The 15,104-nt window shown below is 46.8% G+C and overlaps 2 protein-coding genes across 2 annotated transcripts in view; both read left to right on the plus strand.

The window, feature by feature from the left end:
* RSL24D1 (ribosomal L24 domain containing 1) overlaps positions 1-15,104 on the plus strand; it is a 922,223-nt gene that overhangs the window by 838,784 nt on the left and 68,335 nt on the right. The window lies entirely within an intron of this gene.
* WDR72 (WD repeat domain 72) overlaps positions 6,928-15,104 on the plus strand; it is a 192,109-nt gene continuing 183,932 nt past the window's right edge. The window contains exon 1 of the mRNA XM_050968656.1: positions 6,928-7,034. The gene's annotated coding sequence lies outside the window, so the exon portion shown is untranslated. The remainder of the gene's footprint in view (positions 7,035-15,104) is intronic.

The following is a 15,104-nucleotide window of genomic DNA, read 5'->3' on the forward strand; positions in this document are numbered from 1 at the left end:
AAACTGCCACTCCTGCCTTTTCTACAAAGAGCTGGACGCGATACGTGGTTTTGATCCCACCTCCACTCCAAGTACCACCATGGACACTTCAAAGCCCAGTTCAACAAGGCAGGAGGAGGAGGAGGAAAGTGGGAGTGAGAGTGCTGAGGAGGAGGAAGACACCCCGGAATCCCTAGATGCACGCAGCCAGTTGTTTTTAAGCCAGGAGAAAGGTAGCCAGTCGCGGCGGCCAGTGTTTGGGGAAGGACAAACACCAGAGGAGGTTCCCAGTAAGCAACTTTTATTTTGGGAAAGAAGTTATTCTGTGCGGGCTCTTGGGGCAAGAAGGGTTAGGGCTGCATGCATACCCAGATGCGGAATATGGCATTGATGTGCTCTCTCACATCACGGTAATTGGCCTCAGTGATCTCTTCAAAGGTCTCATCCAGAACTTGGGCAATGTGCTTGAGCAGGTTTCTTGGGAGAGCCACTGTGGTCCTTGTCCCAGTCAGGCTACTATGTCCACGCCACTGTGCTGTGAGGGGCGGGGGGACCATTGCTGCACACAGGCAAGCTGCATATGGGTCAGGGCAGAAGATGCATTTTAGTAGGAGGCCCTCTCTTGCTTCCCAGGTCACCCTCAGCAGCGAGATATCTTTCAGGACGAACTCCTGTTGAAAATGTGGGGACAGTGTTCAGTATAAGGTGCCCCCTGCAGCTGTTGGCTCTCTCCAAGGCACAGAAACCCAGAGGGCAGTACAGCCCTGAAACAATCAGTTCCCCTTGCCCCTGTGCTTACTCACCATTTTGGGGCTTCCATAGGTTATGTGCGCTCGCTGTGGGATGGGCAAATTATGCTATTGTGTAGACTGTGCTTGCCCTCCTTAAGTACGGGGGAACCATTGCTCTGTCTGATGTGAACAATGCTGCCTCTGATAAGTGTTGCATTTTGCCTTTACAGATGCAACCTTGAGATCTCAGCCCTCTGTCTTATCACTGGCCAAGAGGCTGCAAAGAATCAGGAAAAGACCACACAGAAGAAAAGAAGACATGCAGTCACTTAACGAGAATCTAAAAATGCAGGAGTGGAGGGGAATGAAAGGAGAATCCGCCAGCAGAATGAGGAGTGCTGGCACAAAAGCACAGTGCTCCAGCAGCAAAGCACGGAGCGGCTGATAAGCATCATGGAGCACCAAGCAGACTCTCTTCAGGCACTCGTAACCATGCGGCGGAGTACTACCGTGCCTGCTCCCCCCTGCAGTCCTTGTCCTAAAATTCTTTCCCTTGTGCCCCTATGTCACCTCCAACCCGCTTTCTCCAACATCCAGGTTCTTATCACCATCAGCTACCTCCAACACTTGTAGTTTCACCACCCAGCCTTGAAAACTATGACCCTTACCTACTACACTCAACCCCCATCACCATGCAGTACAGCCATCCTGTAGGGCAGCACTCATTGCGCAGCACACCAGACAGGAGAGCTAAGTTTGATAACAGGACATACGCAAATCTGTGATTGTTCCGTTCCCCACCCCATCCCCCTGCTCTTTCTGTTTCCCAAGCAGTTGTGTTTCTTTTCAATAAATGAATTTTGTTTTCGATAAATGGATTTTTGGGCTTTGAAATCATTCTTTATTATTGCATAAAGTAAAAGATACCTTAGCCCAGAAAAGCAACAGGCACTGCAAGTCAGCATAGCAAACACTGCACTTCACTCCCATGCAGGGACCAAATATTACTGGTGGCTTTCAACTTCAAATTGCTCCCTCAAGGCATCCCTAATCCTTGCAGCCCCGTGCTGGGTCCCTCTAACAGCCCTGCTCTTTGGTTGTTCAAATTCAGCCTCCAGGTGTTGAATCTCCAAGTTCCATGCCTGAGTGAATCTTTCATCCTTCCCTTCACAAATGTTATGGAGGGCACAGCACGTGCATATAACTGGTGGGATGCTGTCATCGGCCAAGTCCAGCTTCCCATATAGAGAGCACCTGTGGCCCTTTAAACAGCCAAAAGCACACTCCACAGTTATTCTGCACCAGCTCAGCCTGTTGTTGAACCACTCCTTGCTGCTGTCAAGGCTCCCTGTGCAGGGTTTCATGAGCCATGGCATTAAAGGGTAAGCAGGGTCTCCAAGGATCAAAATGAACATTTCAACTTCCCCTACGGTGATCTTCTGGTCTGGGAAAAAAGTCCCAGCTTGCAGCTTCCTGAACAGGCCAGTGTTCCGAAAGACGCGTTCATCATGCACCTTTCCGGGCCAGACTGAGTTAATGTCAGTGAAACGCCCATGGTGATCCACAAGTGCCTGGAGAACCATAGAGAAATACCCTTTCAGATTAACGTACTCGGAGGCTAGGTGGGCTGGTGTCAGAATTGGAATATGAGTCCCATCTATCGTCCCTCCGCAGTTAGGGAAATCCATTTGTGCAAAGCCAGCCACAATGTCATGCACGTTACCCAGAGTCATGGTTCTTCTGAGCAGGATGCAATTAATGGCCCTGGAAACTTGAATCAACACAATTCCAACGGTAGACTTTCCCACTCCAAACTGGTTAGTGACCTATCAGTAGCTCTCTGGAGTTGCCAGCTTCCAGATTGCAATAGCCATCCGTTTCTCCACTGTCAGGGCAGCTTACCGCAGGATGGGGGCGAGCTCCTCACACAGTCCCATGAAAATATCTTTTCTCATCCGAAAGTTCTGCAGCCACTGCTCGTCATCCCAGACTTGCAGGACGATGTGATCCCACCACTCAGTGCTTGTTTCCAGAGCCCAAAAGCAGTGTTCCACGGTGGTGAGCATGTCTGTGAATGCCACACGCAGTCTCATGTCATATGCCTTACTTGAGTCGATATCATCGTCAGAGTCCTCACTGTCAGTTTGGATCTTAAGGAGTAACTTGACTGCCAAATGTGACATACTGGCAAGACTTGTCAGCATGTTCTCAGCAGTTCAGGCTCCATTCCTGCAGACCGAAAAGGGAAGACATAGCGCGCAACACAAAAATTGTTGAAAGATGGCACCAAATGTAGACGGAAGCAGAGGGACTTCTGGGATGCAAAGCAATGCATCACGGGGCGTTGGGACAGGACCCAGAATGCCCTGCACCCCCACCCCCTTGCCACAGCGCCAGAATGGGTAGAGGTGCTCTGTGGGATAGCTGCCCATAATGCACCGCTCCCAATGCCGCTGCAAGTGCCACAAGTGTGGCCACACCCGTGCGCTTGCAGCTGTCAGTGTGAACAGATTGCAGCGCTTTCCCTACTGCACTCTACAAGGCTGGTTTAACTCAAAGCACTCTACATCTGCAAGTGTAGCCATGCCCTATGACAATTCGTATAAGGGAAATCTGACGGGAGGAAGATGCACACTGGTTATTAGAACAGGTGATAGCGAATCAGGACTTGGTTTCTATTCCATGCTTTGCCATTGCTGTATGATCCTGGGCTATTCACCTAAACCAAAAGTTTTGACTGTTAGGTGCATCAGTTAAACACCTAAATTAATATTTAAGCAGTCACATATGCAGCTTGATTTTTGAAGGTGTTGAAATTCAACAGCCCCCATTGATTTCAAAGGGTGGCCAACACCTACACCTGTGAAAATCAAGCTACATTATTTAGGAGCTGAACCTTAGGGCATGTCTTCACTAGCAACGTTAAAGCCCTGCTGCGGAAGTGCTGTGTGGCAGCGTTTTAACGTGGCTGTGTAGTCGCGGCTATAAAAAAAACACCTCCAGGATGGAAATAGCTCTCAGGGCTGAGAGTGAAGCTCCCAGCACTGTTGCACTGTCTACACTGGCACTTTTTTCACACCCCTGAGTGAGAAAGTTGCAGCGCTGTTAAGTGCCAATGTAGACAAGCCCTAAGGTATCCATGTTTGGAAATGTTGGTCTTAACTTCTCTGCACCTGAGCCTGCCCATTGGGGAAAGTGCTAGTCCTGTCTATGCTGCAGAACTTTACATTCACTTACACAAGCCTCACTCCAGCTGCCCAAAGCACTATTACAGAGACAAGGTGGGTGAGGTAATAGCTTTTATTGGACTAACTTCTGTTGGAGAGAGAGAGACAAGCTTTTGAGGTTCTACAGAGCTCTTCTTCAGGTCTGGGGGTTACTCTGAGCCTCACAACTAAATAAAAGGTGTAACAGATTGTTTAGCACAAGTAGTTAGCACACATTCTAAGGGACCATTCAAGGTGAATTGGCCCGTTATCACCTCTGCAGTCCTAGAACAAAAGAAGGGGGTTAGTGGGTTACAGATTGTTTTAATAAGGCATAAATCCAGTATCTCTGTTCAGTCTGTGATTTTTAGTGTCTAGCAAAGTTATAAATTTAAGCTCCCAGGCTCATCTTTTGAAAGTGTTGTGCAGGTTTCCTTTGAGAAGAAAGACTGCTAGGTCAGACAGTGATGGTTGTATGGTTTATTACAATGCTCTGTAACCCAGTGATCCCCTGTCAAGGCTGATTCCCTACTCTGGCACTTCGAGCGTAGAAGGTTGGAGCCCGCAAGGATTCTAAAAATTAATACTGGCCACTCCAGGCTTGTATTAAACTCCCAAGATTACAGGTATCACAGGGGTAGCCGTGTTAGTCTGGATCTGTAAAAGCAGCAAAGAATCCTGTGGCACGTTATAGACTAACAGACGTTTTGGAGCATGAGCTTTCGTGGGTGAATACCCACTTCGTCGGATGCAAGGTTACAGCTTTTCTCTGATCCTGGATGGGTAGATGCTGCAACCATCCAAGTGCAAAATCCCTTTGAGAACACAGGAGGGAGCACTTGGGAATTCCTTCCTGTGGGGTACCCTCAAGCCCTTTCACGCCTCCCCTCCGAGGAACAGCTGAGAAAGAAAACAAAGGAAATCAGCTGTTGACACCAGCTAATTAAATAACAAGTGCACAAACCTCTTAGGACACAAAAATTCAATCCTGTTCTTAAAAAAGGTACATTTTATTAAAAACAAAAAGAAAGAAAATACATCTGGAAACTTAGGCTATTGCTAGATTTAAAAAGAGAAAATACAAAAATTAAGAGGGAAGAATAGCTTTCTTGAGGTCAAGCTTAAAGGTTACAAGCAAAAACAAAAGCACCTGGGGTTAGCAGAGAGGAATCCATAAGCAATAAAGTAATAGAAGAGATAAACCTAATAGTGTCTTCCTAGACATTTCCTGATCTACTTACATATCTGGGGTTTCAAACGAGTAGTTTCTAGGTATGATCTGATGATTTTTCATACCTGGCCCAAGCTCTTACAGCAGGGATTGGCAACTTTTGGCACATGGCCCATCAGGGAAATCCGCTGAGAGGCCGGGCCAGTTTGTTTACCTGCAGCATTTGCAGGTTTGGCCGACTGCAGCTCCCACTGGCCGTGGTTCACTGTTTCAGGCCAACGGGGACTGCGGGAAGCAACACACGCCGAGGGATGTGCTGGCCACATGCCAAAGGTTGCGGATCTCTGTCTTACAGCATAGCTGCTCTCCCCTGTCTCTCTGGGAGAACAACACAAAGGGGAAGTTTTTTCCCAATTTAAAAAAGTTCTAGCCTTCCCATTGGCTCTTTGGTCAGGTGCCTACTCCCTATGGACTTTTTAATCCTTTATAGGTAAAGCAAGTAGACAACAGCTACTAAGGGTATGGCTACATCTGGAATTTCAAAGCGCTGCCCCGGCAGCGCTGCGGGAGCGCTGCCGCGGCAGCGCTTTGAAGTGTGAGTGTAGTCAGAGCAGCAGCGCTGGGAGAGAGCTCTCCCAGCGCTGCATGTAAACCACATCCCTTACGGGTGTAGCGTGCAGCGCTGGGAGCCGCGCTCCCAGCGCTGCTGCCCTGATTACACTGACGCTTTACAGCGCTGTATCTTGCAGCGCTCAGGGGGATGTTTTTTCACACCCCAGTTGCAGCGCTGTAAAGTGTGAGTGTAGCCAAGGCCTAAGAAGAATTTTATAGCTAACTGGCTAGGTGGGTGTCCATAAAAGGGAGCTCCCCCCCTCCATTTATCACACCCCTTCTTTTTGTCCAACAACTGCAGAGGTGTTAGTGAGCCACTCAGCCTCGAATGGTCCCTTAGACTATGTGCTAACTGCTTATGCTAAACTATCTGTTCCAACTCCCATTTAGCTGTGGCACTGGGAGTATTTTCCCGGGACTTGAATTGTTCTGTGGCTGTGAAAGCTCGTCTCTCTCACCAACCGAAGTTACCTCACTTAAGACTTGTCTGCACTAGCACTTTCCAGCGCTGCAACTTTCTGGCTCGGGGTGTGAAAACACACCCTCCTGAGCACTGGACCTTTCAGTGCTGTAAAGTGCCAGTGCAGACAGCCACGCTCAGCGCTGGTAGTTATTCCCCTCCTGCAGGTGGTTTTTTTATACACCGCTGCGCGGCGACCACACAAGCTGCCACAGCAGCGCTTTTAACATTGCTATTGAAGAGGTGCCCTTAGGGTTGCTGACACCACTGCCCTGGAGTCTCCAGGAATTAAAGATTAATATTCAATTAAAAGTTATGTCCTGTGATGAAATCTGCAGGAATACCTCCAACCAGCATTGACAACCCTACTCACCTTGTCTCTCTAATAGCCTGGGCCCACAGGGCTACCTCCACTGCACACAAAGCCCAAGTCTCCCGCAGACGCTGCAGCAAGGCGGGGGTGTGCCTGGGAGAGGCGGGAAGCCCTTACCTAGCAGGCCTGCCCTGGGCACACCTCGCTGGCTGCCGGCCCTGCCGGGGGGAGCCCGCTCTCTGCTCCTGCGGCTCAGTGTGTGGGAGGGAGCCTGTGTGCAGCCCCAGGCTCCACCCGGGGCGGGTTTGCTACCCAAGTCCCGGGCCTTGGCTGGGCTTGGCCTCTGCGGCCGGTCGGGAGCAGGGACAGCAAGTTCCTGCCGCTCCGGGGCCACCTCTAGCGCAGGAGGCCGGCGGCGGCCGGTCCGCAGCCAAGGCGGGGTCAGGCCAGGGTGCAGCCGCTCCAGGGCCGGCATAAAACGTCGCTGCACTTTCTTCTTCCGCGCCCCGTCCCCTCCTCCTGGGTTCCCGCGCCCCGCCTTGGGCCCGGGGAGCCGCCGCAGGTAAGGCTCGCTGTGCCCGTGGGCTGCCCGCAGCATCCGAGCTGGGAGCCGCTCCGCTTGCGCGCGCGCGGTGTCTCCTCCAGGGAGATTCCGAAGCTGCTACGTGTTCAAGCCGCTTTGGGGACCCGCGAGCCTCTGCCTCCAGCAGCAAGAGCCTGCGCCGCTAGCGGGACAGGGCGCTCTGGGGCCTGGGGGGCTCAGTTCTTGCCAGCTCTGCACACTGTGCCAGACCGACAGGGTTAGAGACGGGGGGGACCATCTTCTGACTAAAGTTTGTTTGTTTTAGTCCCTGCCTCCCAAGTTCAGAACTGTAAGACATCTAGGAAATCTGTGAATATTTTATGGGGGGGGGGGGTTGCATAGATCTCAATAAGAGGACGTTTTACTGAGGCTGAAAGTGCTTTGGCTTTGAGCAGGGACTGTCTTTTTATATATACATCTCTACCCCGATATAATGCGACCTGATATAACACAAATTCGGATATAAAGCGGTAAAGCAGCACTCCCCGGGGGGGCGGGGCTGCGTGCTCCAGCTAATGAAATTAAGTTGGATATAACCCAGTTTCACCTATAACGCGGTAAGATTTTTTGGCTCCCGAGTACAGCATTGCATTGGGGTAGAGATGTATTTATACAGTGCCTAGATCCCTAGCTGCGTCCTCTCCGCAGTTAGGCACTAATAATGAGAATAATAATAATTACATATCTCATTATTAGGGGCATATCACAGGCTTTTGCTTCCCAAAGCATTTTTGGGAGGGTAGGAAAGTACCCTGAGTTTCTGGTAAGTATGAGATTTTTTTGTGCTATTATTTTGTTTTTGTTTGTTTGGTGGGTTGTTCTTTTTTCTACCTCTGTGTGGATAAGAAGAGCTTTGCTCTTGATATCTCTGATCATTATGATTTGCAGCACGTTTTTAGATCTTTAATCTGCTATATAAATCAGATTTTCTAAGGTGCAGATCTTGATTGCATTATGCACTTTTTTACTCAGTCCTCACTTGAGCAAAACCTCATGGCAGTCACTGGGAGTTTTGTCAAAGTAAAGACTGTAAAAACTGAGTAAGGACCTCAGGATTTAGACCTACGTGAACGTAGGGTAAATACCATAATTTATATCATTTTGTAATATTTAGATTTGGATGCCTGAAGTTAGACATCTAGATTGGGATGTAGGGGATTTAGATTCATATCTTCTATTAATTTTAGTGGAGGATAAGTGTCTAAATCCACTAGACTACTTTGAAAAATCTCTTCTCCGATCCAAATGAGGACTTTTATATTTAGGTAAATGAACTTTGTACACACAGGTTTGAAAGTATTGTACAGTACTACCATTTTATTATTTTCATGTTATAATCCTATGCTATTCAATTTGAAATAGCTGATTGTTGATTCCCATTCCCCTTTAAACTGGTCTGGTTCTGTGTTGCTCTTATTGAGAGTTTGCTCTATGAGATTTACTCTGATCAGCGTGAACTCTTGTGGTGTTACTGCATTGATTCATCAGTGCTGTCAGGATACTTTTTTAACCAGTGTTAGCAATAGTAACAGAGCATTTATAACCATTTTGTTAAGTTTTGACATGTCAATTTGCTACCAATGTGATATTTAGGAACTTTAATAGCACAGACATTCATTGTAGTGTATTACTTCTGCCTGAAAAGTTTTCTAGTTAATATGAGCATATTCAATTACACTAGTAGGCCTTTCTAGTGAAGTTTTTTTTCCCTTGACACAACACCTTCACTATAAGCAGGTGCTCACTGTAACCAGTAGTGCAATCTGCACATTCAGTGCATTGAATCAATTTTGAACTTTCTTTCTACCTCACTCTAAACAGAGTTTCTTTGTATCGGAGCTGCTTACAAATAGTTTTCAAAGTATGTGTAACTCACTGGTAAATGTTTACACTAAACAGTTGTATGCCATATAACAAAGAATAGTACAGGGAAGTCATCTATTTAATATTGCAGAAGATACACAAAGGTGGATGAATAGCAAAATGAAAATATAAGGGGAATTTTGGGGTTGCAAAGCTTCAGTAAGATACATTAATTACATTACTAATCGGAGGTGATTATACCACTAATTAGAGGCCATAGAATAGCTATGGAAAATGCTTATTTGTTTTGTTTCCTTTCTGTAATTGATTCCAGTTTTGTTTATTGTTTCAACATTACTGGGTATTGTGTAGCAGAACCCAAAACATCACCTATTTGATCAGCAGGTTTTTATGCTAAATAAGTCCAAGGTCATCTAAGGGAGAAAAACTCTGACTACCTTAAAGCATAGTTGGCTGTGCACTGTTTGTCAATTTGTTCATGAGACTTTGTGGAGTTTTATTTTCTCAGATTCTCCACTTCTTCTTGACTTCTAGTTGGATTCTAAGACTTTCTTTTCACTTTAAGTATCAAAGGGGTAGCCATGTTAGTCTGGATCTGTAAAAGCAGCAAAGAGTCCTGTGGCACCTTATAGACTAACAGATGTATTGGAGCATGAGCTTTCGTGGGTGAATACCCACTTCGTTGGATGCATGTCATGGGTATTCACCCATGAAAGCTCATGCTCCAATACGTCTGTTAGGCCTGGTCCACACTACAGCGTTAAATCGATTTAAACAGCATTAAATCGATTTAACGCTGTACCCGTCCACACTACAAGGCACTTTAAATCGATTTTAAGGGCTCTTAAAATCGATTTCTGTACTCCTCCCCAACGAGAGGAGTAACCCTAAAATCGATATTACTATATCGATTTAGGGTTAGTGTGGACGGAAATCGAAGTTATTGGTCTCATTCTTTTACTGAGCTACCCAGAGTGCACCGCTCCGGAAATCGATGGTAGCCTAGGACCATGGACGCACACCACCGAATTAATGTGCCCTAGTGTGGACGGGTAAAATCGATTTTATAAAACCAGTTTTATAAAACCGGTTTTAATAATTTCGATTTTATGCTGTAGTGTAGACGTGGCCTTAGTGTATAAGGTGCCACAGGACTCTTTGCTGCCTTTTCACTTTAAAACAACCTAATTGCAGACATGATTTGCAGGCTTAATTGTGGTTAATGCATTTTAGAATCCCAGGATTCCTCATTAAAATGAAATTCTACCAAAGATAACATAGATTAAACATGACTCCATGCTTCAGTCCATGGGCTGACATGGCTTGGGTAATAATAGTAATACTGAGCACTTCAATAGTGTTTGTCTTTCCACAGCACTTTACAAACAGTGGCCCTCATCCTGCAATCATCTCCATATTGGCAGATCCGTTTGTCCATACATAGACTCACTGAAGTGAATGGGGCTTTGCATGGGTGCAAGGGTCTGCCGACACAACAGATATAATAAGCAGCAGATTCAGTGGAGCTGCTTGTCTACAGACTCAGACAGACAGCTCTGTTCACATTAGGAACAGTTAACATTCAGAAAGTCATCTTTACAAGTACAATGGGTATCAAATTAGTATGAAATCTGGATCCAGTTGTAGTTAATGTGAGTGGGCCTTCTTAAAGAATCAATGTTTTCATTCTGCAGGAAGAGATGGGCCTGGCTCATCAGAGAAGATTTCCTATTGTCACTGTTGAATGGATTTTGCAAAGCCTGATTAAAGTTTTTCAGCAAGCTATTTCAGCACATAAATAACTTGTATGGAGTCCCATACATGAAGGCTTCCATGACATTACTCATTTAAGAATTACCAAAAGTTCATACCCCTGTGAGAATTTACACTACTTTACTAGAAAAGAATATTCAATTTTCTGTAGCTACTTCATGCTGTTGCAACAATGATGGACATAGTAAATAACTTGATAGAAAATAATTTATGTTTGTGGTTCCATGACCATATAGTTTGTAGTTCCATAAATAAATGAGTAAAATACAGAATCCCTGAAAATTCTCATTAAAATCAGCAAGTCTCTTTTATTAGCTTACAAAAAATACAAGTTTGATGGCTGTATAAATGTTTAGCTAAGAGGATAATAATTTCTGTGAAGCCTTCATTGTCTAGGGATAAGGTGGTCAGAATTTATACTGTGTCTCGCACACACTTTGATTTTGCATTTACTTTTTTTCAGTAAGTTTAAAATGAGATAATTTATAAAATAACATGACCACCTCAAAGAGGTGAAGATTATTCTACTGTACACCATGCTAGTGTGTTAAGTACACATGTTCTGAGTAGCTGCTGTTTTCACTGCCCCATTTTCCAATTTAGGTCTAACATAAACTATTTTAATTAATATTGTGTCACCAAAAGGGTTTGAAATGGCCAATTGAATTCTACCAAGATAGAGTCTTTTGATGAAAACATACCTTTATTGATTGTAGAAGAAGAAAATCATTCTTAAAATGAAATCCACCAAAAAATCATATCCCTCAGAGAAAATTTCTGAGTGGCAGGCTGAGATTAACATCATAAAATTGAATTTGTGCTGCAAACCTTTGATGTAATCAGCAGCTGGGAGATGGTGTTGCCCTTACTGTGCTCCTTCTGATTGTGGTGAATGACTGTGCGGAATGAAATAAGTGTTTCTTGTGTCACTCGTTCAAGAAATACAAACAAGGTATTACTAGGTGGTTCTTGCTAGTTAAAATGGGTTGTATTGATTCTGGGTCCCAGTCTCTTGCTCCTTTGGACTGCAGAGGCAGTACATTCATATCCCAGGGGAGAGCTGTATGTCACTCAACAGTGACTCCTCTGGCCGATTAAGGAGTAGCATTGACAGATCCCAAGAGGAGTCCCATTAAGTTTTAAGATAGAAGTATAGTGGCAGCCAGGCTGGGCCTGAAGGAGGAATATGAAGGGAGGAGGCATTTTGAAGCAGAACTGCATAATATAGGTAAGATCCTTAGGGTCCTGGCAGGAATATAGAGGAACATTAGGAGTGAGGATGTGGGGTCAATATGTTCAGGGTTGGAATAATTAACCCAACACACCCTACCCTGATGACTAGACTTTACTAAACAAGGAAAACATACTTATGCTTTCATACACCCTTAGGCCATGTCCCCTCCACTTAAAGGAGCCATTCAGTTGTGCACTCTCCACTGTGTATTGTATTTAATAACATAGGAATATAGGACTGGAAGAGACCTCTTGGGTCATTGAGTCCAGGCCTCTGCTAATGCAGACAAACCTCTCATATAATCCCATTCATGAACTTATCAAACTCCATTACAAAACTAGCTAAGCTGTTTGCCCCAACTACTTCTATAGGGAGGCTGTTACAGAACCTCCCTCCTCTGACGGTTAAAAATTTTCTAGTTTTTAACTTGAATTTATTCATATCCAGGTTATACCCATTTGTTTTTGTATCAACATTGTTCTCTAGTTTAAATAGCTCTTCTCCTTCCCAGGTGTGTTCCCAGCCCTTATATGTGTACAGAGAGCAATCATAACCCCTCTCAGCCTATTCTAGTCTCCTCTCATAAGATAGGCTCTCCATTCCCTTGATCATCCTGCTAGCCCTTCTTTGCACCAGTTCGAGTTTGAATTCATCTTTCCTGAACATGAGTAACTAGAATTGTACACAGTATTCCATTAGGGTTTTTATCAGCATCTCATACACTGGCATTAATAGTTCCCTATCTTTACCGGAAATGCATCACCAGATACATCTAAGGATGGCATTCGCCTTTTTTCATGATCACATAACATTGATGGCTCAGAGTCATCCTGTGATTGCCTAAAACAGTCTGGTCTTTCTCCTCAGTTTTTCTGATGGATGCGTCCCTAACTTAAATGTTTATGGTATTACAAACATTGCCAATATTTGACAATATATTGTCAATCAACTTCCTATTTAATAACTTAAAAATGTAATTTAATACATCTCTCTTGCTTTTGTTATAATTTTTGTCTTTTTCTGTTTTTAAACAACATTTTTTCTTTATTATCATGGTTCTTCTTCGAGTGATTGCTCATATCCATTCCAGTTAGGTGTGTGCGCCGCGCGTGCACATTCGTCGGAAAACTTTTACCCTAGCAACTCAGTGGGCCGGCAGGTCGCCCCCTAGAGTGGCGCCGTCATGGTGCTCGATATATACCCCTGCTGGCCCACCCGCTCCTCAGTTCCTTCTTACCGCCCGTGTCGGTCGTTGGAACAGTGGAGCGCGGCTTATGCTCAGGACCATGATTCTGATACGCCCCACGACAACCTGAGGTGGAGGAGGTCCCAGAGGTAGAGGACCAGGTATGGGGCCCTCTAAGGGGTACGACTACTCGTCTGTCCGCTCTCCTCTCTGCTCACTAGTCTTTCAGTCTGTTAAGGAGAGGTATTGGCATGGCCAGCGGGCGCCAGCCCCGAAACCGAAGGAGGCTTGGCGAATGAACCTACTTGGCCGCCAGGTGTACTCTGCAGAGGCCATGCAGCTCTGGGTAGCAAAGCAACAAGCCTTGCTTAGCTGCTATAATTATAGCACCTGGGTGAAGGTAGTTTAGTTTATGGAGTTTCTCCCTCAAAACTCCCGCCAAGAGTTCGCTGCCATCTTGGAGGACGGGGGAAAAAGGTACCCAGAGCGTCCCTCCAGGCCTCGTTGGACGCAGCAGACTCAGCAGCCAGGACTCTGGCCTTTGGTGTCGCCATGAGGTGCATCTCATGGCTTCAGGTTTCAAACCTCCGGCCGGAGCTGCAGTATGCCATTCAGGATTTACCCTTTGTTGGTAAAGGCCTCTTCGCGGCAAAGACAGCCCCAGGCTGCGAAGCCTGATGGACAATAGGGTCCTAATGCGCTCTCTCAGCATGCATATGCCAGCGACCAAACGCAGGCCTTTCTGTCCCCAGCCACCATACTCTGTGCCTAGCCAGAGACAGGACTTTGGCAAACGGCGAGGCCAAGGTGGTCGCAGACGAACGTCAGGACCCCTAAAGAGCCAAGGTCAAGGTCCCTCGCAATTACCACTGGGACCAAAGACGAACCTTCCAAGGTGCGCCTGAGGGCGGTGTGCCAGTCACAGGCCGGGATCCCAATCCCGCTTTCTCCTGGCGTGGCCCCAGTTAATTTCAGATCGCTGGGTCCTGCGCACGGTGGAGCATAGGTACCACCTCTAATTTGTTCCAGCCCTGTCCCCCTTCAGGGACCCCTCTCACGAGCAATTCCTCGTACAAGAGGTGCAGACGCCGACTGACGAAAGGGGCAAGGGGGTCTACTCCCGTTATGCCCTAGTCCCCCACTCGAACAGAGGTCTCAGACCTTCCTAGTCCTGCGCGGACTCAACCAGTTTAGGATAAGGTTGAAGTTCCGCATGGTATCCCTGGGAACCATAATTCCATCCTTGCCTCCTGGGGGCTACTATGCCGCCCTCGATATGAAGGATGCGTACTTTCGCAATGCCATCTTCCCTCCGCACAGGAGATACCTCCGCTTTCTAGCCAACCGTCAGTACTTCTGGTTTACGGCCATAGTCGCCGCCTACCTTCGCTGATGTCGGATATGCGTTTTTCCGTATCTGGATGATTCGCTTATCCGAGGAGACTCCGAGACACAAACCACTCAGCACGTGGGCATCGTCACGGTCTTATTCACAGGTCTAGGCCTGATGATTACTATAGAGCAATCCACTCTGGTTCCCACGCAGAGGTTGGACTTCCTAGGGGCTATCCTGGTCTCTGACCTAGCCGGAGCCTGCTTATCACAACTGCGGTTTTAGGCGATGGCAACAATCATCCGAGGTCCGCAGACTTTCCCAACGACCTCGGCTCGCACTTGTCTCAGTCTCCTGGGTCCATGGCTGCCCGCAAGTTTGTAACCAAACACGCTAAGCTCCGCCTCCATCCTCTCCAAGGCCGGCTCACCTCGGCGTACCACCCGGACAGGAAGCCAATGGTCATGGTAGTCACCGTTCCCTCGAGCACCTTAGGCTCCCTAGAGTGGTGGCTAACTCCCTCCCTGGTGTGGGCAGGGATGCGGTTCCATCCGCCCCAGCCCTCACTGCCCCTGACGACGGACGCGTCATCTCTCTGCTCGAGTGCTCATGGTCACCTCCGAGCTTAAGGCCTTTGGTCTGGCATTCCACATCAATGCCCCAAAAATGAGAGTAGTCCACCTGGCGTGCCAGGGGTTC

The sequence above is a fragment of the Gopherus flavomarginatus genome, chromosome 9, assembly GCF_025201925.1.
Source record: "Gopherus flavomarginatus isolate rGopFla2 chromosome 9, rGopFla2.mat.asm, whole genome shotgun sequence".
NCBI classification, from domain to species: Eukaryota; Metazoa; Chordata; order Testudines; family Testudinidae; genus Gopherus; species Gopherus flavomarginatus.